This window comes from Erithacus rubecula (assembly GCF_903797595.1).
Source record: "Erithacus rubecula genome assembly, chromosome: 10".
Taxonomy (NCBI): Eukaryota; Metazoa; Chordata; class Aves; order Passeriformes; family Muscicapidae; genus Erithacus; species Erithacus rubecula.
In genome coordinates, this window is record NC_136662.1 from 5,561,689 (window position 1) to 5,586,766 (window position 25,078).

The window sequence follows — 25,078 nt, forward strand, 5'->3', positions numbered from 1 at the left end:
TATTCCTGACTGGTACACCCATTCTGTAGCCGAGTTGAAATCAGTTGATGTCCCACAGATGATTTCAACTGAATGCCTGAGGAGGAAGGGAGAAAGGCAAATAAAAGGATATTGATGGGAAAAGTGGTAGTTTAACTGCAAGGGAAAAAATGAGAAGGGTATGTTTGTTTTTAATATCTGAAACCAGAGTTTTTAATTTACCCGTTTAATAGTCTTGGAGTTCTTTTGGCTTTATTTAATGTTTCAGGATTTCAGAAAAGCAACTTTCAGAGCATTAGATCCTGAAAGGAAGGTACTGTACTTAGTTTTGGTTCATAAATCTCTGATAGACAAATATTCTTCAAATTATTATGAAAAAAAAAGGAATTGGAATTAGGGCTTTGGGGTTTTTTCTCCTTTGAAAATAATAATAAATAATGCTGGAAAATGCTAATTTCTTGAGTAGTTTCTATGTAGATCTGGTATGGTAATGGAAGGATTTTTATTGGATTTTCCTGTATTGTAAATTCATTACTTTTCTCATGATTTTAAAATTCCAGGATATTCCTGAGAAGCAAATGATATCTTAATAAACAAAGAGCATCTGTGACCCAGAAATGAGGATAGCAAGGAATCTCTAATAAAATCTTTCTTTAAATTATTAATTGTGCAGTGAATATTTTACTTCTAATTTCTTAATCTGAAAGTATTCAGTATATTACTCCTGGTTTCTATAAATATATTCATTAACTCATGAGGCAATTTGGAGAAACATCAGTATAAAATATACTTATTATCATTTTCCTCAGCCATCAGTTAACTGTGATGTAAAACTGGGCAGCTGAATCAGGGGATATTCTTCATATAAACTAAGTAAAGGGCTGATTACAATTTTAGGGGAAAGAAAAAGCCCAGACATTGAATTTATCAGAGAATTTCTAGATTATGTTATTTGTTTGGATAACTGAAAATATTTTTAGAGTAAATTTGAATTTGAAACATCAAAGGGTACCTAGTAATTTCAGCTACTGTTATAACCTACAGTCAATAGTGTTCAAGAAGTCATTAGTTTTCAGCAGTAACTAATGTCTGAAATTGGTAAATATTTATTTCATCTCCTGTATCTCTGAACATCATTAAAAAATATGTAAGACTGTGAAACATTGAGGGTGCTGTTGAATGAGAGCCTCTCATTATGTACTAGTATACATAACTGTACATGTATATATGTGTACACATATTCTGAAGCATGACAGTGAAAATTCAAGTTTACTTTATGAAAGCCTGAAATGCTATAGCATTTTAGAGGTTGAAATAGAATTAAATATTATCAGATGTGCTCCCCTTAGTTCTGACAGCAAAAATTGAGATTGTTGGTTAACTGGATGAAACAGATGCTGATTGGGAGTGTCAGCCTTATATGAGATTTAAATTATTTAAATTTAAATTATTTTTATGGCTTGTGTAGTTGGCCTTGAAAGTCCCTGAGGAGATTAGCTAAATCAAAGCCAGACTGAGCAAAGTCTCTGGAAATATTCTTGTATTTCTGCCCACCCAGACTTGTATAATAGATAGTTTTAGATAAGCTTTTTTCCCTCTCTGAAGTGAGAGACATTGTCCAAATCTGTGTGGATACCCTTGCTTTTCCAATTAAAACTGGCTGGTTTTATGCTTGCTCCAAACCATTTGACAGCCAGCCTGAGACATCCCCTGCTTTGAATGATTTTTACACTAGCTCCCCTTTGCCTTTAATGTGAACAGACCTGTCAAAGTCTCTCAGAGCAGCAAGTGCTCTTAGAATCACTGATGGAGATTTTTCTCCACCTAATGGCATCTGCTGGGCAGGCTGGAGGAGTGCAGGGTGCTCTGAGCTCCTGAAAGCAGGAATCAGGGCAGGGAGGGAGGCTGTCAGCAAACAAGAGGCTGGGATTTGATGTGGATGTGTTCACACTCACATTTATATATGAATGACTACAACATATGTGTGTATATATATATATATATATATATTTTTTTTTTTTTTTTTTTTTTATTCCCCATGCTCCTGTGTTCCTCCTTTCCCTCTCAGGAGCCTCTCCTCCTGGCTAGGGGGCCTTACATAAGTTCAGGATTTAAAACTATCCCAGCCAAGGATCATCACCTCCACTGTACAGCTGTACTCAGGGATGGCCTCACCCTTTAGCTGTTCATTTATATTCATAGTTACACATATATTTCCTTTAAATCTGTGCTTAACTATTAATAAATCAGATTCTTCACTATTTTGATTAACAAATCAGATCTCTGGCAGTGATGATGTCACTGCCTGTACTTCACCTTGCACCTAATAACTAATAATCCTAACTAGTAGCTAAATATTTGAAATTAATGGATGTATAGCCTTTGATTTTTTCTTTTTTTTTTCCCCATTTGTATATAGCTTTCCTATGAAGCAGATCATTCTTACCTCTGAACACACCTTCAACTCCTTTATCCTTGTCAGACTTAAATTTTCTGTGCTCATATTTCTGCAGACACAGAAATGCAAATAGAGGCAAAAGAAATCAAGCTTGGCATGTTGTATATGCACCAGATGTGGAAGTAATTCCTACCCAGGATGCAGCTACTGCACCCCTTTTACTAATAAGTACATTCTGAACTCCTCATGGGTCTACTTTTTAATAAATATGACTTTTCTTGAAGGAATTGCAGCAAGCTAATTGTCAATTCCTCGTGTCAGTGTTTGTCTAGGTATGGAACATGAGCACCATGTTACCCAGCACCTAGGGATATAAACATGGCTTGGGACCATGAAAATGGGCAAGGCAGACTGCAGAAAGAGCAGGATTGTATTCATGGGGTAAATGTTACCCTGAGATGTGTCCTGATTCTCCACTGGACAGCTCTGACACCAGCTGAATTTGGGGCAACAGACACTTGAAGCACTGATAAACAGAAAACCTAAATGAATTCTGTGATGCCAAAATGTACAGATCAAATTTCTCCAAATGATGGCATTCTGATTATGTGCAAACTGCCAGGACATTTTAGCAGTGATTTCTGTCCCATTTCTGAGCTGCATTCTTCTTTTTGGTGTTGTGTTTATCCTGGAGAAAACTGCTGTAGTATTGAGGAGAAGAAACTTCTGAGGATGCAAAAACCTGTTGCCAGGGGGTAGCATGAGATAGGACTTCACTCCTGAATAAATCTTACTAAAATTACTCCAAGGATCTAAGTAGCCTGACTTAAATGAAATATGAACCAGTTGAAATTTGAAATTACATGAAGTAATGAATGGATTCAGTTGGCTGCACACTTAGTGAATAGTGGAGTGAGTTTGATTTATTGTTTCCTGTTGGATGATCTGTGGGGTAAGGACAAACTGAAACACAGCAGGTGGTCTAGAGCATGTCTTAAATTCATGAAATAAGCAGAATTTAGTAAATGGAAAAGTTCTGCTATTTGATAAAACTGACAGTTATTGGAATCACATAGTAAAGCCATTCAGTTGGAAAAAAATCAAATAGTCCACAGTTGCCTCCAGCATTCTTTTGTACTGAATTGAAATGGTTCCTCAGAAAATAGTAAAATATATTCATGCATAGAAATGACCACACACAGAAACTGTTCTCTTAGGCATGCTGTTTATCACCTGAGGAAAAAAAAGAGAATAATGAGTTTGGTGAGCTAAGTGACGTCTATATTTTAAATATTGCTGGTTTTGTAATTTTTTTTTTCATTTGCCATGTTTCTTTGTCGCTTCAGAGAAAACAGAAATGCATACTGATTAGTGGGGCAGTGAATATTAGATGCATACTATTCCTTTTAAATCAGTTTCATAGTTTTTTTTTTTTTTTCTTTCAGATGTTATACTTTCTCAGAGTGGCTTCTTTTGTTCATTATGACTAAATAAATATTTTTTGACAGTACCTGGCTTAAAAACATTTATTGTCCTAATGAGCCTCATAAACTTTCTTCATTTATAGGAAGTTATTTTATCCTCTGATGGATACTTGATCTCAAACAAAACAAAACAAAATTAATTTAATTTTACTTAAATTTAATTTAATTACTCACAGTCATAGGGTGGGGAAGGACAGCCTAGATAGTTCTGTGGGGGTTTTAGACTCCTTTTAGTAAGAAAAGCCTGAAACACCATAGCATCTATCACAATGAAGAGGAGGATAACAGTTTTCATAACAGTGTGATAGCTAAATTTCGTGTTAATATTTTCATTCCAAACCCTTTTTTTAAGAGATTTAGTCAGCCATGAAAATGTCTTCTTCATGCCTTCAGCCTATAGTAGCATCTATATTAAAAAAATACTAAAAATATCTGTTTACCAGCATTTCATGTTACTTTTTTCCATAAAGCAGCAACAATAACCAGCAGCTCCATTGTAGTATGGACTCAGTGATGCCCCAACATCACCATGCCAAGAGGTTTAATAGCCTGTGAAATAATATTCTGCTTGGGAAAATGGGGTTTATAGAATGCATTCCTGTCTATTCCCGTGGCAAGTGGATTTTTTGGCTGCTGTGTGACTCCTGCAGTGGGGCAGGGGGAGGGAAGCTGCTGACAGAAACACTGAGATGCAAAAAACCTGCTGGGTCCCCAACCTGGACAAGGGTGGGGAAATGGAAAATATCCACACAGCTGGAAAGGGCCTAAAGCTGCTCTGGGCATTTGGCCCTTCCAGTTTTGTAGTCGTGAACTTTGATTTTCTTGCTCTGGTTTGTGTTGATTCAGAAAATATATTTTGTGGTTGCTGCTTGGCATTTCTCATTGTACTATTGGTACTGGAAATGAAAGTTAACTCAGCTTTTTCAATTAATTTCTAAAGATATATTTCTGTGAAGTACTGAGAGCACAGTTTAAGACACTGAAATCCCAGGACATCTTCATGTATTTTTGTCTCACATAAGACAAGAGTGACAATTAATGACAATTAATGATTTTAATATTATTTTTTTAATCTGCTGCATTTAAACATGAAGGTATACCTCTTTTGGTTTTGTTTTTGTTTAAAAGTGTGATTTTTTTAAAAGCACAATCAGGCTTCCTGCCTACCTTCAATTATCTTTTCTAACATGAAAATGGAGCTGGAGGATGAACCAAAGGTATTTTTTAGAGGAAGAAAATGGACTGAGATGGTAGATACAGCTACATCTTCTACAGTGGAGTTTCACAATTCCCAAAATCTTATCTTCACAATACAGGGAAATTCAAATGATTTGGCAGAGTTTGAATAACAAATCATCAGTATTTTCATCAGCTTGCAAAAGCAAATTTGCAAAAATACTGGATATGTCACAAAAGCCTATTTTGAACAATGCACAGGAATACATACATTTAAATTTAGTCCTTCAGACTTTTTTACATCAGAGATCATATCTAATACTTTGCATGACTGCAGACTATCCTGGGCAACTAGAGAATATTTTAAGCTGTTGTGTGCATTGTACAATATCTTATTGTGACAAAAATAATTAAATTCTACTGTAAAAAATATAGACAGGAAAGGTAAGTGTGTGGTCCTAGTGATAAGATTAAGCTGACAAAGAAATGTTATAATTAAAATAAATGGTGTAAGAATTGTTCATAAGCTAAATAATACAGTGCTATCCTGGTGTTTTTTGGTTTGGTTTTTTATTTTTGGGGATTTTTTTGTTTTGTTTTGTTTTGTTTGTTTTTTTGGGTTTTTTTTGTTTTGTTTTTTGGCTTTTTTTGGGGGGGGGGTTGTTTGTTTGTTTTTTGTGGTAGTTATTGCTAATGCTGCTGTAGTGCAATTCTTATCTCCTTAACACATGTTCCTCAGTCTGTTTTGGTACTTTAGTTCATCTTATTTTTTTTAATAGCAAATTTATGCATGCCCACTGAGATGCAATCCTCCCCAGTGAATTCTAATAAACTCTTACCCTCACAAATAGCAGTATTATTTTTCTCTTTGCTTATGCCAATAAACCTTATCTTAATTTTGCACTGCAGGGAAAAATCTGTATCAATTTTTCCTATCTATTCCCTCAGAAGCTCTTTTCATGCCAATTAAGACCTTGAGATTTTAACCTGATGCATTTTTTCATGAAGAAGGAGTGTATATTCTGTGCTGATCACCTCCTTTCTTTGCTGGCCCTTATCAGTATCTGTGGGCTGTTCCCCTGAGACAGGCAGGATTTACTCTGATTAGAAAAGCTGATGCTCTTGAAAATAAATGAAGAAAAATTTCAATCATTTCTAGGCTTAGCACATTCTCTATTTATCTCTATTAATAAAACTTAAAAAAAAAAAGTTAAAACTACAAGCTTTTGTTTTCAGGCTTGAAAAGAACAACTTAAAACTCTCTTAGTAGCCATACTAATCTGAATGTTTCTTCAGAATGGTGAACTAATATTAATATTTAACAGAATAATATTTAATATTATTATTAAATATTATGTACAATTAATATTAAATAATGTAGAATTAATATTTAATATTAATATTAAATAGAAAGTACAAAAAAAATTCTGTGGGGGAAAGTAATGCATGCATTTTCCTGACAAACCAAATCAGGGTTTGAGAGGGGCAGTTCCAAGGTTGTCCCTTCCTGGTCCTTGGTACCATAACAAAGCTCCACGTTGGGATGATGCTGTGAGGAATTATTAGCAGGGTTCATTCCTGTAGCCCTGTGAACATTTGGAGCTTTTTCTTTTTTGTGGTGACTCTCCAGTGCTGATCTCAGGGTGTCTGCAGCCTGGAAATAACAATGACAGGGCTTAATAAGCCATAACAATAAAGAAATGTTCTTCAGCAAGAACACTTTATTTAAGAGAGATGTTGTGTTGATCATTTTGTAGGAACTCAGATGCAATCATATGCTCATGCTTGATTTGTCCTTTAAATAGGTTTTTATAGTTTTCATTTGGGTTTTTCTCATGCCTCTAAAATAATTTTCAGTTTAACCTTTAAATTAACAGCTGCTCTGCATTTTCAGAACTTAAAAACTTTAAATTACATCGTGTATGAAACTTTAAGATTCTTGTTTTCATGTCATGTGTGAAAGGTGTCTCTTAAAAGTATGTCTTTCCTTGAAATGAAACTGATTATATATTCCTCCCCCTAGGTACACCAACACACTAAAATGCACCATAAACTATTGATATGGTCATTGTTCAATGCTTTTAACACACTGATGGAGGAAAAAAGCACAGGCACAATGATTTGAAAGGTTTTGTGCACCTACTTCTCCCCACTTCAGTGATGTGATTCAGTAAAGTCTCCACAAACAGTTGCTGGATGTGCACAGTGCTTTGTGCATCATTTTGTGAGTGTATGTGTGTTCAGAAGTACTTCTCAGCATTAGTCTGTGACAGATGTCCTCTACTAACAAAAATAGTTTTCTGATTTTAAACACCATCTCAAATTCATCTGTGAAATATTTTTGATTATTGCTATTATTGTTTAGCACTCTCAATTTAATTCTGTAGTTTTCCTACTTCAAAAACTAAAATTACTGATACCTTTACATAAATTTTCTTACTAAAATCGATGGGGTTTTGAAGATCAAGGTTTTAATTTCTAATGTGTAGAGTAATCAGGTGTGTGATTACATGTTTGGAAGATGAAATATTGCAATGTAAAAAGCTTGTATTGAAATGGGCTGAAGGTATTAGTTTTCCAAATAATAGGCATAATTTTAAAATCCTTTATTTCATCCCCAAAAGCAGAATTCTTCCCTGAAACCATTGTCTAGAATCATGTAGAGATTTGGTGTAGAGTATTTGCTTTTAAGCAATGCTTTGAAAGTTTTTCCCCTTAGAATGAAACTGGAATAAAACCCAGTCTTTGTACTGATCAGAAAACCACTGAGGAAGTCTTCATAATTTTGTGCTTTCATTCTGAAATGCACTCTAAACCCAGCAGGGTGGCATCTGTTTCCAGCCAAATTTTCAGAGACATGCAGTGTCACCTGAAGCTGACACCTGAAAGCAAGTTTGTCCTTTGAAGGGACTGTAGAAAAGTTACTCTCTTAAGCAAAGTGTTTGAAACTTCTCTGTGAAGTATTGGAGATCAATTGAAGTGCAGTTTTCATCTCTTGTGCCTGTACACCTTTGAAAAGGGGAAAAAAACTCTTCTTTGAGATGGAAAGGAAGGAAAAGCACAGTCACATGTTTAAATTTAGAATTTTTTAAATTAAAACTGTCCCATGGAGAAGCTGCAGTGCTCTGTCCCTACCCCACCTCACTGGGTGATTTATTTGGTGACTGGATGGTGTGAAATGCATTTGGAAAAATTGCTGCCAGAGGAACCAAATCACAATGTCCTCCTCCAAATGTGGGAGCTCAACCTACTGATGCAAAAAAATCATGAGTGCTCATCCTTACCTGCTGTCCTGCTGTGAACTGACAGAAAATGGAGAATGTTTGGGATATACTCAGCCTTATCCTTGGAGATGTGTGTTTTTCTACATTGGGGTATGCACATGAATTAAAACTACTCTGAGTCTTATTTATTTTCTAGAGCAGATGTGTGAACAAACAGCTTCTGCCTTTTTTTTTAACCTTCCCTTCCTATCCCCACACTGTAATTCTGATAAAGATCTGAGCATGAGAAAATGTTTGAGCAATTAAGTAGTTCTAGAGCAGTTCCCTTTGACAGGTTGATAGAATCTTGACTGATCTTAAGCACTGAGTTATTTCCCCATGTCAACATTTAAAGGTTTGCAAAAAATATTGAAAAGAAGAATTTCAGGTGCCTGTAGTTATTTAAGGCCCATTTCTCAACTAATTTAGGTATCTCTAATGGCTTAAGCAGGAACTTGTAATTTTGTATTTAAGAGTTTAGATTCCCTTGTTAAATGCCAAAATCCCATTATTGCTTTTAGCAGAATATCTAGATAAGGGCTTCTACAATATCTAGTTCTTACATTTATGCATTAACAGTAAAAGCAGTAAAGCAGTAATGACTACATCCCATTCTACTGGTTGGATGATTTGTCCTTGAGCTGGAAACTACTGGTTTCTTGCTCAAGTAGAAAAAATCATTTGCTTCATTTTTATGGTCCTTTTATTTTTCTCACCAAATTGTGCTCCATTTGTGGAAGCAGAAATCTCGATAATACAGAAATTTATATTCAGTATATATGATTTAAAATCCAGGGAGGGGGCTTTTCATTTGACATCTGCTGATTACTTTTGATCTGGTGTCACTCTTAGAAAACACTAACATTAATCAGGATTACATATTGGCAGCATTGAATTTGATAGGATTAGACTGGTAATCCTAAGACATGAACTGCCTGTTAGGAGATGCAGAGTAATGTACAAATTCTCAGCTGAGGGTGGCTGTATCAGGCTGACTGCAGCAGCACAGAGCACAGCAATATAAATTAGCTCATAATGAGTTTCATGTTGCCCTGGCCAGTTTATTGTCAGTGCCTGAAGTAAATAATTGAAAATGTGCTTTCAGTTAAAGCTTCTCTGTGGTTTGCCTCAGTCCCACTGATAATATCTAGAACAGACTAACTTGAGTTTCTTGAAAAATGCATTTTTAAATACTCTCCCCCAAAATGCTTTGAGTTTAATTCTGGGCCATCTCTGGGAGTTTTGAGGCTCAGCAGTGTCATTTCAGTAGCTGGCACATAAATGGCCATGGCAATTAGTTGTAGTTGGAATACCCTGATTTCCTCTTTTGCTCTCTCCACACCCAAACTTCATTAAGTGATTATAATTATAAAACACTTCCTTTAATTATTTTTACTATTTGTTTCACTTCATATATGTGATACATGATATATGATTTTTTTTTTCTTTTACTCCTATGATGCCATTTTTGGGAGGACAAAAAAATTAAGTACAAAAAATGCATTTCTTGAACAGAATTATTTACACCCTTTGTCCTGCTTCTTACCCCCTCTTTTATTTTTGGCTCCTGGTGGTAATTCTCAGTCTCAGTGACAAAACAAATGCTGCCTTAATAGCAAGGAGAAAGCATGTTCTCTGTTGCCACCACTGAGAAGTAATTACACAGCTAAATCAGCAGAGATGAAAACTACAATGTAAAGAATTCTGAAAAATAAGTAGGATATTAACTATTTGGAACATTAATTATGTGGAAATGCCAGTTTTTGGCCCGCTGAGGTACTCCCAGGCTGTGATTGCAGTTTGATTTATAGCAGTGTAAATCAGGAGTAACTCTGATGCCAGAGCCAGGAGTGTGAAACAAATGGATCTCACATATGCACTTTGGATTATTCCCAGTCCTGCTATTAGTCAAACACAACCATGAGCCACACCAATAAAGCCAGAATTCTCTGCAGCTGAGTCTTACAGCACTGTAGAAAGCAGCACTGGCTGCCACAGCTGCAGTTTCTATTGTGTCATGATGCTGAGAATGAAGGTTAAAGTGCACCCAAATTTTAGCAATCAGCAAGATTCACCAAGCAAGAATCACCAAGAGTAAAGATGTAAAACTGGAGATACCAGAAAAGTATAATTTTGAAAGAAGACCACATTAGATGTGGAGGAATAAACACTAAGGTGTCAAAGTGTCTGTTTGAAAAAGCAGCTGTTTAGAGCTTATGGGATTTTAAGCTTTAAGGGCTTAAAATGAGAGTCCAACACAGAAAATTGTGAGGGGACAATGATTTAAATTCTATTCCCATGAATACTTGTACCAGGCTTAGTAACATCACCTACAGGAGAAGAGTAAAGGTAACCAATGCATACACATATCAGTTACATAGAAAAGTAGTTCTGTGAAACCTAGGGAATTTTCCTTTTGTTTTTCTTTATAATTACTGGGTTTCAGTCTGTAGCTTCTGGAGCCAACCCCTCCTGAAACAGCAATATCAGAGTTTCTAATCTTGGCAGGCATCTCTGTATTGTGCTGGTTATTTTGTGTACCATGAGTCTCTGGTGATGTACAAGGGATTCCAGCTTGAGCCATGGGATTAATTGATAATGAGCTCTCACTGAATTTAGATGTCTGTACCCCCTCTCTGGCTTTGGAACTAGAAATGCTTTATGGTGGTGATGGGCATTTGAAGTTCCTGTTTGGTTTAAGTGTTTTCTCAATTGGAGAAGCTTCTGTTAGTTCATCCATGTGGATTCATTGGGTACATAAACTATCCATATCTGCATTATCACCACCACCAAAATAACAAAGATGTGGGCAATGAAACACTAAGAAATGTGATGGGCTTTCTTTTGAAAGTACACATGACTGCATTTTTGTGCTTAAGTGCAACTTTGTTCTCATTAAAATCAGTAGCAATACTGAACTAATAATTAGCTTTCATTGCATGCAGTTTGTGCATATGCATGCTCAGTTATAATGACCCAGTGGCTGTTTTTACCACAATTTATGACCTGAAGCATTTACATCAATTGACTGTTGAGGGCTCTGTTGGATAACATTCCCTGTCCCAATATAGTTAAATTTAATGCTTTACTGGCTCAAATGCAGCAAGAGTTGTTTCATCAGCTGTGTAGAAGCAGATGAATAATTTCTGCTCTAGATCTCACTGGTGTTTTTTCCCTAAGGTTAGTTCCAATATCATTTCATATAAACAACTTACAGCCTTGGCCTTTCACACTTTCTGCTTGCATTTGTTGAAGAGGTGGAAATGTTAGTAGAAACCTCAGGACTGGAATTCAGTTTTAGAAATTTTTCAAGCACATTACACTACAACTACAATTAAAGTTATAACCTGGGGTTCCATTAAATGCAACAAAAGCTGTTCATTAACCTCAGCCTACCAGCAAAACTTCTCTTTAGGCTGAACCAATTCCCAGCAGGGCTTTTGCAGATAATTTATGAAGAGTGTCCTTTTGAAGCAGAAGTAAAATTTTTGTGCTCATTCAGTCATGTCCAGTGCTGTAGTAGTCAGAACTTGAAAAGCTTAAACTAATGAAATTCATGTTATCAATTTAAAAGCAGAAAAATAGAATAAAAATGGGAAAATGCAATAATCTGCAGGCTTAACTGACTCTCCTAGTATTTGTCTTTAGCAATATGAACAGGGAAAAAGAACCTACCTGTATTAAAATTTCATTTAACTTCTTATCCTCCTGTATCTATCAACCTCATTTAAGGAAGAAAATTAACTAATTCATGTCATGAAATGCCAGAGAATGATGAATAGCCATAGCACTTGACCACAGAAATCACAGAGGCTCTTTCAATTAATTATCTTAATAAACAGAATTCTATGAGATATGCAATATTCAGGATACAGTGAAGGTACATCTAATATGCCTGTCTTTGAATATTCTCCATTTATTGTCGTTCTCAAAAAGTTGGAGCAATATGGGTTCCATCTGAAGTTAGTATTTTCATCTGAGAGCTAGTGTTAAAATTCTGATTAATCTGTCATGGAGAAAAGGGAGGCAGAACAAAAGGTGTTACAAAAGTGCTGAATTCTGAAGCTACTTGGGCTTCTAAGGTCACTTTTATAAGTGCAGTCATCCCCTTATACATCATCTTTCACACATGTGAAATAATTTTTAGATTTTTTTTTCCTTCTTTTCATGTAACTTTGATCTCTATGAATGTTTTGTACATCTTGTCAATGGTGAGAATTACCAATGATTTTAGATACTGACATTTAATTTAAATTATTATCACGCTCAATTTCATTTGGCACTGCACTTGTAAAATGCTTTTTTCTTTACTTTAGATAATAAGCCTCGAATATTTGATTTTTATTGGAAGGTTACAGTATTTGATGGTTGTTTTACTGGAGGCTTTGAAAGTCATCTTTAACATGCCTGTGGATTTACCCAGCAAGTAACTTGTAAACAGGGAGGATTTTCTTTCTGATGTTTGGAATGGTTCCAGAACAAATCAGTGCAATTTGAGTCCGAATTTTTTTTTTTAACTGTAGGGCCTGTAAAGATTTCTTGTTTATGAAAATGGAGTCCAATTCTCCAATTGCTATATGAATAATTTTGAAAATCCCCAGCACCTGAAATAACTGTGAATTTGTCCTTAAGATGTGCAGTGGAAACTCATCTGCTCAGTAGAAAATGATCATATTTGCACAATCCTCAAGATGAAGCTTCTCTTGGCAGGCCTTGTTGTGAATGCAATGAAAAAATAAACAAACATAAAAAGAAAATTCCGTTTAACAGGCCTTTTAAAATAGAAAACTTTAAGATGGAAACTACAGCTACAAATCCTTGTTGCCTGCTAGCATGGTCCTGATTCTCTAAACCTGAAAATTCTCAATATCAGATTGCCAAGCAAACTTTCTTCTTGCCTTTCATTCTTTTGGTGTGTCTGAGCCCATGAAGATTGTGTAATTCTAGGGGGAATTCTCCCAGATAAAAAAAAAAAAAAAACTTGCTTATTTTGAGAAGACTTTTTCAGAGTCTCTCTTGCCCTCATTCAGCAGAATGGGGTCAGTTTCTCTGAGATGCTGCCTGCTGCTCCAAGTGATGCATTAAGGGTTTTCTTTCAGTTTATGTTTTGATCTTTGCCAACAAACTGAGAGTTTAGTCTCTATAAGAAGTAAGTGGGATTTTGGCCTGTTTACAAGAATGCAATAAAGAAACTCTGACAAGATGCATTTTCCACTTTTCCATCTTCTTTATAAGTGGATCAAGAGAAATTTAAAGTGCAATGAGGGAAAAAAAAGGAAAAATGCCTGGAGCTTTTCACGTGACATGCACAGGAGTCAAACTGTTTTCAGGTTTATAAGAGATGCAACCAGAAACTGAACTGCAGACAATGAGCATCATTAGAAACTGATTTCTTCAGATGTAAACACCTAACTAAATTCTGATTTATTGAAGGAATGGTGTTGGTCAAGTTCTCCTGGCACTTTGATTGCATGTTGACACAAGCTGGTGTGAGAAAGGTAGAAACTCTAACAAACCACTTATCCAGAGTCACAGCTCCCAGAGATGTCATTTATTTGAGAAGTCCAATAGGAAAAAACCAGAAGGCAGTTTTTAGTGTTCAGCTGTCCTGTTTGTGCCAGCTGTCCCTGTTTCACAGACCAGGATCTGCAGCCAGCCAGATCCTGGCCAGGAAATGTTGCACAGGAGAGATTCACTGCCCCAGGGGAGGAACAGGACCACTGGGCAGAGTCTGTGCTTTGGACAAAGAATCTTCTTGGACACCCTCCTTGAAACTCTCTCTTCCTTGTGGGTGCTGCTGTTTGGATTTTCATGCAGTAACAGGCTTTTTTGGAGAGTTTCTTGACTGGCTCAAGAGTTTCTGTGAGGATGCAAGTGCTTGTGATTTAAAATACTGGTGCTAGCTGCTATTGGGAAGATATTGGGGTGATAATTTTGGAATAGGAATGGGATTTGGTTGTGATTTCTATGTCTGTAAGGCTTTAAACAGAAAATTGCACAACATATACATTATTTTTAATTCCTGGTTTTGGCAAAGGTGACAATAGGAGGTGAAAGTGAGCAATGCTCCCCTAATGTACAAATGCTGAGCCTTTGAGGTCCAGTTTTGTAGAGAACATCAGTGCATTTTCTCCTCTGCCTGTTCACTTTCAGATTCCATGAACTTAATTTTGGAAGCAAATATTAACAGTGAGTTATTTTTCACTTGTTGATGTTTCAGTTATTCATTTTCTCCTTCTGAGTTTTCCTTCACATGGGGTTTACATGAGAAAGCTTTTTCAAGTACTCATGTTTTTAAACCCTTTCAGTTTCTACAGCATGGGATGCTGTGGGTCTTTGTTTCCATAATCTTGAAAATCCTGCATGCTTTGATCCCTGCATTTCCCTGCAGGAACATATGAAATGTCTGTTAAGCTCTTTATGAAGCTACTGACAAGGGAAGAAAGCTCTGGGTCCCCCAGCCTCTTCACACAGGTTTTTGTTTGTTTGATTTTAAAAAATTGTTAAATGTATAATTTAGTTTTAAAAATTGAAGAGGATGGAATGATGAGCACTCATCAAAGCAATGAGTCCTTTGGCTAAAAGGCAGCTAAGATCTCAATTTTTGTTTCTTTTAAGATAACAGCTGTCTGAGTTTCTAGGAAAATGAGATCTGATCTCAGAGCAGCCAGTTTTATCATTGTTAGAATGACAGATGTGCCAGAATCTATATCTATTAGATCTGAGATTTTGAAGCTGAAAGTCGATTTTTTTTTCTCTGAGACAGTTAAAGTTAGACACAATATGTGCAATTCTTAGAACCTGAGGAAGGTAGATCACACTGAAACAAAAATTTTACCATCTCTAGACCCTGAAAAACCCTCAAAGTTCAACCAAAATCAATTTTTAGGCGGGTGAGTATTGCTTCCACATTGCTCATCTCCTAGAACCTCAGTTTTAGTTTTGTCATTGATGGGGGAATATTGATAAATATGGTCAGATACTGATTTTGATATTAATCACCAGCTCTGCCAGTCTTCCTGAATGCATACACACACATACAAATAATTAAAAAAAAAAAAAAAAAGGAAATTTTTCAGCATTTTAATCCCCTCTGAAAATTGTGCTCTCATTTTAGTGCCTGAAAACTTGGAAAGTAATTTGAAATATTGAAATTTATGTAAAGTATATAAATTCAAGCTAAATAATGAGAAAAAAAATGCCATAAATCAAGTATTAATACCTATACATTGCTTTTCAGGATGTGTAGCATAATATTATTATAATGAACATAAAGTAACAACAATAATTGTGCTGCTGTTTTATAGTACTAAATTAGTATTTGTGGTTAGCTCATTATTTCACATCTCTGGAATAGCAATATGTTTGCTTGTATACCATCAGAAGAAACCTGCAGGGGACAAAGTGAAAAAGCAGAATAAACACTGATTGTGCTGACTAGTTTTAAATGCCTTCAGCAGTTGTACATTCTGTGGTGCAATAATGTTTTATTTTATGGATGTGCATTGCTCTCCAGTGCTGTCCTGAAATTCCAGCTACCTGTAATCATTAAAAAACGAGGCATAAATGAATATAGAAAACTGAACAGAAACAAATTAAAAAGGATTTGAGGGGGGTTGTTTTTTGCTTTAGGTAGGACAGATACATAAAATAATTTATCTAAGGGAGGTGGCAGAAGATGTAGGAATGGGCAGCAGTCATTTGTCAGCACAAGACAACCATAATGGTAGATCAAGAAAAAAATTATGCTAATAAAAAAGCCATGCCTCATGATAGAATTATTAGTTGCCTGTGATACATGAATGATAATGAGAATTACATCACTTGTTGAATTTCTAAATTGCTCTGCAACCTGTTTGTTTATATGTTATGTTCTGCTTCACAGTTGGCTGATTTTCAGCATTTTCCCAAGATTTCAGATTGTAACATACAAATCCTTTGCCTTAGTTATACATGCAGATATTGTTTTACATTTCCATAAAACTGATGAACCTTTTCCCTGAGATTTATCCCCATTTGTTCAGCCACAGGGACTAGGAGTCCCACAGTTTCTGTACTTTGCTTTTCATCCTCTGGGAGCCCAGAAATGGCATTTTCTTTCATTTGGGTCACAGCAGAAGCAGTGATAAGAGACATGTTTCAAAACCAACCTTGTAATTCCAAAGCTGCACACAAATTCTTTTATTTAATCTGACCCAAATCTATAAATCCCCCACCAAAGTTTCTCAGGATTATACCACAGGATCAAGAATGTTTTTGAAGATGAGCTGAATAAAAAAAAAAAAAAAAAAATTTTGAAAACTGGCAGATTCCAAATAAGAATCTGTTTACTTTAATACTGATAGTAATAAGAATTTTTTCTGTGACCAAATACCTCAATTTAGACTACTTGACTAAAACTTTCCTAGACTGCTTTTTAAAATATTTTTCTCATTTTAGTTAATCTTTTTCCTAACACTTAAAATATGTACAAAAGTGGCATCATTCCAGTGAGGCAATTTTAATAATTCACTATAAATTTAGAGGTTTTTAGAGAAATTCCTTTCTAGCCTATCATATGGCATTCCTGGTAATTCCAGAACCAGAGATTTGAGGTGATTTACTCTTTTTCTCAGAAACTGCTGTTAGGGGGGCTAAGTTATTTGGTTGGGGTTTGTTTGTTTCTTTGTTAAGAGTTTTCTTTTTTCCTTCCTAGGCTATTTTTCTCACCTGATGGGTGCAGTGCCCCTTGTTCTTTTCCCATCCCAGATGATTCTGACTTGAAGTTATTCCACTGCCTCAGTTCCACTGTTTGCTGTTTTGCCTTTTTAGTGCTGTCTCTGAAGAATAACATAATTTCAAGAATCAATGTCTGTTTTCTGGATTACTGGGGCTCTATCTTGGAGATCCTTGATTTTCATCTTCTGTTGCTTCAGAACCTGGCCACCTGTCTTTTTGCTTTTTGATCATTTGGAATTATCTGACAGTCAATTTTAGAGAGGCAAAGCCACTTCAGGTACTAAAAATTATAAATTATAATGGAGAACCTGTCAAGAACATTCACTGGTTTTACTCAGCTTCTGGAGAAGCTCACAATAGAAAGTGCAGAATATTTAGCAAGAAAGAAGGAGTTCTGGAAACTACTTGAATAATCTATATTTATCCTTCTGAAATTTGTAAAATAAAAATACTGAAAAATCATTGACCAGCCATCTTTTAGTAATTTTTTGCACCATACAAAAAAGATTAAAACTAAGTTTTAGCATTTTCTCTCCCTTTGTGTCATTTATAAATTAAATTATCTGTAATTTAAGAGGCATGGAAAGCTCTCCCAGTGACAGCAATCTGTTCTTCTCAAATCCTGACAAAATTAAAAACCTTTCACACTGACTCTAATCAAATGGTTAATTTCATTTGAATAGTTCATCTTAAAGGTGTTTAACATGTTCAAACCCTGCCTTCAAATAGATAAAATATTTTACTAAACCAAAAGCATTAAAATGGTCTTCATATGGCTGAGAAATGATAGTAACAAATGAAGAGGTGACAGGGGAGACTCTTCCCCTGTGTGAATTGGCACAGGTCCATTCACAGTCAGCACTAATTGCCTGTAGGTGTCTCATTACCCAGATTTGTGGAAAGCTCTGACTTGAAACGTGGTGATTCTGTGACAGGCAGAGAAACACATTTATGCTAGATGGATAAACTCAGTTGCAATGAAAAATGTGTCTTAATTTTGAATATACTTTTCCTTTTCGTGGTTTTGCTAGGACATGCTGCAGATCGTGGTAAATTTGTTTTCTGTTCTGATGCACAAATTCAGGGGGAAACCTTCTGGGTAATTAGAGTAAGTTTGGAACTCTGGATCAAGGGAAGAGTTAGTTATGAGCTGCACAGAGCCAGCTGTGAATTCAGTATTCACTGCATGCTCTTCAGTGGTCCCCAGCAAGTATTTTGAATTTTCACCAGGAGTGCATTCTGTGCTGCAGCTGTCTGCACTAGTTAAATTAATCAGGGTGCTCCAAATCCACAGCCTTGTCATGTGCTGTCTTGCTATGGACAAGTCTAGATTTTCATTTTTTCTTTCAAGAACTTTCATCAGTTTGAAAAGAGATGTCAAACTACTGGACTCTATTGCTAAACATTTTGTGATAAACAATGTTCTTTACCAAACCGGTTTGTGAATTTTTGTTCAATAAAGATGGTTCCATGAAACACAAATATAAAAGATTTCTTCTGAGTCATCCTCATATTAATTGTAGGCAAAAGCCATATGCAGGAAAATGTTGGTGTGGAAAGAGCTCACCTGTCTTCACAGTGAAGAGCACATACAACTGTTCAGTCTAATTTAAATTATGAACAGCAAATTTATGTCATTACAGCTTTATAAATCTGCAATATCCTGTTAATTATGTTTTACAGCTCTCTTAGGTATTTCATAATCCTTGCTGCAGCACAATATATTCTTCTTTATTACAATATGTTGCTTAGTAATGCACAAATCTCTCCTAAAGTGCAGCTGCTTGTGGTTTTAATCGGTGTGTGTCTGTGCTTAGAGGAGCAGCAGTGATGTGCCTGCCCCTCTCTCTGTGATGCACTGAGGGCTGTGCTTTCACACCCTTCTTGTCAAAGTTGCCATCATTAAAAGGATGGTTGCTCTAGTTATATATATTTTCAGACACAAGAAATTACTAATTAAAAAAAACCCAAAACATATACACAGAGGGAGAGGGGGGGATATTCACATATTCTAGGGAGCTATAGGGAAAAAAAAAAAGCAGAGGGCAATCTGCATTTGTCTGTAATGATCTGCACCTGGATTCAGCCACCCTTTCAGGCCAAACTGGCATTCCAGGATGCAGTTCCACAGCTGAACAAAGCTCTGTGTCTCAGCAAGCCAAACCCATTGAGGGGGTGAGAAAGGACTGATATGGTTTTAGGGTTGAAATGCTCAGTTCATAGTAAGATTTCTATTTTGAAAAGTCCTGTTAAAGAATGTAAATGCAAATGAAAGCATCATGTGATTTTTGTGGGTCCCCGTGGAAAAATGAAAACACAAGCAATATCATGGAAAGACCAGGTTCCAACCCCACAATGGGGTTTCAGGTCAGAGGGTTTCAGGTGCTGCTCACCCCTGAACCAGCTGTGAGAACTGCAGAGAGGGGATGCACTCATCCCCACAGAATTAAGGGCCCTGTGGATGAACCAAAAGAATGCACCATAACACCCAGACTGGGTGAAACAAGATTGACTTTTAGGCAAAGACTGAGAGGTACCCAGGAAAGGCCCCAGGACATCTGAGAAATAAGGTCAAGCTTCCACCAGCCATCTCAAGGACTGTTTAGATAACTCTTCTAGCAAAATATCTGGATTGTATTGGTCATTAATGTAATCATCCTATTTAGTGGATGAGGATTACAAGTATCTGTTGAAGGGGAAGTAGTTGAGAAACAGTGGGAAGTGCTAAAAGTGATTATCTTAGTAATTAACAGAAGGAGTGTGATGGGAACAAGAGGGCAAGACTGGCTTGGCCCCCTACTCACCCCCAAGAAGATCATATAAACCTACATGAGTAAATAAACCTGCTATGGGTCCCAGCCCCATGGGCAAGGTAAGGGGGTAAAAGCCACACCAGACCCCTGTCATTCCCTTTTTGTCTCTGCTTTTATTCTTTAGTTGTCTTTTCTCTCCTGGAATCCAAACAAATTTTTGACCATCATTTTAGTGAGTGCTCTTTTCACTGCTCACACTATGATTGACCCACACTGTTATGACCCATCCAAATTATGCTGAAGAAGCAAAACAAACTAGAAAACCCCCACAAAGAAGCCAAAACGATCTGTGAAAATCATGAGTGGAAATAGGAATTAATTGCAGGAGCCAAATGACTTACAGGAAGGAAAAGGGGGGATGATTATAAAAGGCAGAGCAGCCAATTTGTGGATGAGCCACTGTCATCCATGCTCCCAGCACTGCCCTTGTTCCTTATCCAATCCTTTGTTGTGTTTGTTGAGGTTTAATAAACCTCTAAAATTTTAAAGTGAGCAGTTGTTTCTCATATGTAGTGTGACAAACTACCTCACATTCCTGTTTGGGCTAAATTGTTACTTAAACCAGCACTGGTTAATGTGTCAGGTGCCAATTTAATTTCAACCCCATTAAAATTATAGGTGATCGTTAATAATTAAAATAACCTGCAGAAAATCATTGGATTTGAAGGCTGAAAAAGCATATTGTCTGCAAAAAAAATCTCTGTGCTCCACTTTGAAATTACCTCTTGATGTAAGGAAGCACAAAATTGAATCTCTCTCTTTTCCCCTTTAAAATTCAGAATAAAAATATGCAAAACACATTTAAATCATGTTTAGTCAAATTCACTTTGTAGTTCAGTGCAGGCTACAGGCTAAATTGCTAAAACCACATCAAGTTAATTGTTATTGAATGAAAGCCTGTTCTCAAAGCCTTTGCATTTACACAGTTTCAATTTGTGCAACTCAAATTTGAAAAGACATTATTGCAATTATGAACAATATTTTCATTTTTAAAGAATATTTTTATAAAACAGTTATATCCCTGGAGTTCAGCAACTCTCCAAATTTAGGTAATGAAAATTGTTTCTCCTTCTTCTCCATTGTCATAGTCTATGGAAAGTGTTAATAGTTTGAGGAACAGATTCTGTCCTTTTCTGCCCTACATGAATGTTTTCTTAAACTGTTTGACTTTTGTAAAGCAAAATTTATTATGAACCAAACTATGCAGTTGTTAATGGATGTAATCACTGGTAATGCAGTTAATAGAAAACATAAAAAATATCTATGAAATTTACTTTTTTTTTTCCTCCTCAACTCTAAATATCTACAAAGAGATTTGCTAAAATGTGTTGTCTTTTGTTGTTGCAGAGGTGGTTTTGGGGTTTTTTAGCTGCCTAAAAGCTCTCAAAATGACAATTTTTGCTCAAAATGACAATTGTCTTGCTCTTCACCACAAACCCTCCTGTATCACCTGAACACAGTGGTGGCTTAAGGCACAGCTGAGTGAGAGCACATGATTGAGATAATTGATCATGCTGAGAAAACTCACTTCACTGTTGGAAAGACACCTTGGATAAATTGCCACCTAAATCCTTCTTACACTCCTCACTACTTTCTTCATGTTGCTCTTTGTTTGTGAAGTAATGACTGAAAAGCATCTGGCATAAACCCACACTGATGGTAGGAAAGGCAGCTTGAATTAAGAAAATGGGGAAATTTTTACACAATTAGAAGTGTTTGTCACCAAAAATACACATAAAGAGAAGTGATCTCTGCTCTGAGGAAATCACCCATCAGAGTCTTTTCAAGCAGGGCCTTCTAATACTTTGCCTTTTAAATTTGAGAGAAATACTATATTAGTGTGCAAGTTGGCCAAAGTTTGTTGTCTGCTCTTCTCACTGTGCACATTATGCTCCTTCTTAAATGTATCTTATTTTCTTTTGTTCACTTTTAACAATTCTATTCATGCCAAAAGACAACATTTTAAAGATTTCTTGCAAATTCTGGAAATAAGTCTTTCTGTTAGTGACATGTAATGAATGTATTTGCAGTAGTACAAATGGTGATTGATCACTGTATGGTGAAAAGCAATAAATTATCAAAAGAGATTAATTATAGGAACAAAGAGCTCTCCTGATGCCCCAAAAACTCTAGCTTGTTCTTGTTTGATAGTTCATGTTGAGTAATCCAAAAAATAAAAAATGACATGAATGAACAGTTATATTTCTTACACAAATGTTGATCTGTAATAAAATTAGAATCTTTTTCCTAATTATAGATACTTTGTCTGGGTTTTTGGCATGTCTTGCTGTAGAGAAACTTGTTTAGATATAATTCAGCTGTTCAGATTTAGATACAGCTAATGTAAATTAAAATCTTGACAGTCAGTAGAACTAAACAAATTTATAGCAGGTGAAACTGCTCTTCTGCTGGGCACACCACCATATACAACTTTTTGTGTTAAAAATACCTACATGCTGCTGAGCACTACAGCCATGTAGAAGAATTAATTTTTCAGCTGTTGCCAGCTGAACAAAACTATTTATTTTAAACAGCAACTATGAAGGGAAAGTTCCTGATTTTAGATTTCATCACCTTTATTTTTGTGTGTTGAAGAAATTTAAGATAGCTATCACTGCAGCTACCTCCCCATCTTGGCAGCTTTCTGCTCACACAGTGTGTCTTTTATGTTTGATTCTGGCAGCTTCTTCACAGGGATGTAAGGTGTTCCTTTCTTATCCCAAAGTGTCAGGTAGCACTGCTGTCACAAATAATTGTTCTGCTTTTTTGTCTAAGTCCATAGGAACTTTGCTACTTGGGATAAGTCTTGGGATGAAGAAAGGAAGGGAAAGGTAATCCCTGAGCATTTGAAAGAGTTAAGTTGACACAGGTGAGATCAACCTCTACTCTTATTCCAAAGGGAGGCACAGATTGCCCATGGAAATGATCACCTTAGCTTTGGAATATAGAAATACCATCTTTCTGACTTGCTTTTCTTATAGCAAGTCAGAACAGCAGGAGACTGAACTGTTGAAAATTGCTTCTGATGAATTCTGGAGAAGTAAAAAAAAAAAGCAAAAGGAAGAGCACATTCACTTTGTTTCTTCCTCATCCATCACATTCTCTCTTACCCAATATTTTCAGATGAACCCCCCCACTCCCCCTAAAATCAGAAGCTCTGGGAACCTGAAATTCAGCATGAAAGCCTTTTGCCCCTAACTGCAACCAAGGACTGACCTAAGGACAGAGTTCTGCAGTTAGGCCTAAGAGCTGTGGATGTCAAAATCTCAGAGAGGCAGCAGCCAAAGGCTCAGGTGTTGTAGAAAAACTCCTCTTAACATCTCACTTCCAAAATGTGCAATGGTTTCCTGCAAACTGTGGAGACGTAAATTGGATTTTCTGTTCTAAGAGGACAGCAACATTTTGCATTTATTATGTAGCCATAGGGTTATGGAAAATAAGTTCTGTAATTCACTTCTCAGTGAATTTATTTCACCTGCCATGTGGAAATGGTTCTCTTTAATGTATTGCCACATCTCACTATGAGCCAAGGGAGTTGTGCAATGCCAGTTTCCTGTGGTTCACAGAGGTTTACCTTTGCCATTGCAGGCATGACAAGTCAGCTTGAAATTCAGAGTGCCAGGAGGGAATTCAAAGCTTCCTTTGCTGAGGAAGGTTCTGCTGTTTCACTGATCTGAAAAGTCCCTTGCATTCCTCTGTAGTTTCACCTTGCACTAAGTTTGAACATACCCAACTTTATCCTTTCACATGTAATAAAATATTCTGGTGGTCAAGAGTGATTGCTCATCTTTTATAAAGATTGATGCTGTCAAGTTACTTGTGACCTGTCTTGTGACCACTTGCAGTTACCAACTCTGGAATGATTTTTCTTTTGAAGGAATTAGGTTGGGGTTTTTTTTTTCCTGAAAAGGAGTTAAGACTACTCAGAGTTTTTGACCTCTGGAAAGAAATTCACAGTTCACAAGCTGTTTATTAAGGACTTCACATCCCACATAGTCACCACAAGGAAGAAAAAGTTTAGAAGTTTCTCTAGATTCAGAAAGTGTCAGTTTTGACTTTGAGCATTGTATTTTGAATAAAGCTAAATATGGCACAACTGGCATGATTGTCATGAGATAATTGGACCCAAGGGATTAGAAGCATTTGGCTACATGTACCTGTAACAACCCAGAATGTAAATTATAATAATTACTTCACAATAAAAGTGTGCAGAGCTGCACCTTATTTCCCAAGTAGCTTGAAGTTAAAAAAATGTTTTTTGATACTTTCAGCAATTTCATTTCCTTCATACCCTGAGGTTACTTCTATTAACCTCAGTTTGATGAAGGTGTGAAATGAACAAATGCAATTATAACTGAATTTGGTTCTACAGATTCAGTGCTGGTTTGTAAAGAAAATGTTTATGCCCAGTATTGTTTAAATATTTCTATTTTTTTCCAAAACCAATTCTGGAGATGCCTTCTGCAAACATTCAATTATTACTATCTGTAAAGTCATATTTCACTGAGAATTTTAAGCAAGCCAAAGAATTTTGATACATTATGGTCAGGAGATGAAGAGAATAGGAGGAATCTACAAGATAAACATTTCAGACTTTTTGCTGAGCTTTACTCCCAGATTCCTGCACCAGAAGAGTTCTCAGGGATTGGAGCAGCTGCCCAGGGAAGTGCTGAAGTTGCAAAGAGATGCAGCTCTGGCACTCAGGGTTTGGTGGCCTCAATGATCTGAAAGTTCTTCTCTGACCTAAATGTTCCTGTGTTTCTGTGATGGTCTGAGTGAGTATCACACCAGAGACAACAACACAGCTTTCACTCAGTGAACAGCAAAGTCAACATTACAGGATTCCACATCAAAATCTTTCCATTAATTTGGGAACCAGCAGACACACACAATGCTGTGCAGCTGGAGCTGCAGCATTTCCTAGCCTGGAGATGTAATGAGCCATTAGCATACCACACTGACTGGAAATTGTCTTTACACTTCAAAAGGAAAATGGAGATGAAAAAGCACAGAGATGAAACACAATTTCCCCCTATTTCTCAGTTGTTGAAAATACAGAAGGTCACAACTGAAAGCTAAACTTAGGTTGATTCCTGGTGAAGAAAGGCTGTTTCATCTCTTCTGTCTTAGAGAAGTTTAGTTATTTAGGAAAACATTCTGGTACCATCTGCAGCACCAAGTGGGTGAGTGGCAAGCTGTTAAGGATGTGGATTTCTGTTTTGATGCATCTACATCACTGCTGAAGTT